Raw genomic sequence first — 913 nt, 5'->3', positions numbered from 1 at the left:
AACAGGGATCCCATAGCTGATACTCTAAGGGAGATGGCAGACGCCCAAAAAAACCCTCTGCGCTGTGCCTTTACAACTCCCTTGTCTTTTTTGGGAGTCCATCAGCGTCCACGGGAAATAGAGAAGTAGACACTGATAAATTAATTGAATCATCCACCATAGGAAGTTTGAACTTCTTTGTGGCTTCTGAAATAAGAGAGCAGAGTTTGTTAAACACTGGGTTTCCCAGACTTTGGATTGGCTGGGTGTTCCCGTTCTGCCATAATGATATTGTAAAATGCCACAGGAAGCAGCACACCTGCAGTTTTAGTAGTAGTCTTGGGAATGGCTTTGTCAGAGCCTACAGGAAAAACCAGGATCCTCCTTGTCTTCCTGTGTCTTTGGAGTGTATGTAAACTCTAGTGCCCTGATGACCTTAGCCCACATTCCAGTATAGAGATTATGAGGAAGAATCTAGACTGAATGACAGGCACCGCTTCTCCTCCTGCTCTAATAGCTCGCCTTTTTCTGGCACTAAATCCTCAGAATCTGTAGCGATCTCAGATCACTAACAATGGGTGTGCACCCTTTGCTGTGCTTGGGAGGCCTGTATTTCTAGGAGGAGGGCTGCCCTCTCTACTGGGACTCCTGTTTCTTTTAGCAGAGAGGTCAGTAGCCAAGGAAGAAGCTGCCAGTTGCCCTAGATCAGTGAATTCTTTCTCATTTCCTCTCTAAGCCAGGAGAGAAATTTGAATGGGTTTCCTCTCCTGAGGGCTCAGTATTTTGGGAGGCTATATTAGTAGTCTGTGAAGGGTTCAGACTCTCTGTGCCTTGGGAGCTAGATGTTCCCACCTACTCAGCCATTTTAGGGAAACCTGAAAGTGAAAGTAGCCACCAACACTCTCCTAACAAAACCCCAAAATGGAGCCTTACC

The sequence above is a fragment of the Gekko japonicus genome, unplaced genomic scaffold (genome assembly GCF_001447785.1).
Source record: "Gekko japonicus isolate JY-2015 unplaced genomic scaffold, Gekko_japonicus_V1.1 scaffold772, whole genome shotgun sequence".
Classification (NCBI taxonomy): domain Eukaryota; kingdom Metazoa; phylum Chordata; class Lepidosauria; order Squamata; family Gekkonidae; genus Gekko; species Gekko japonicus.
This window is presented reverse-complemented; position numbering follows the sequence as displayed.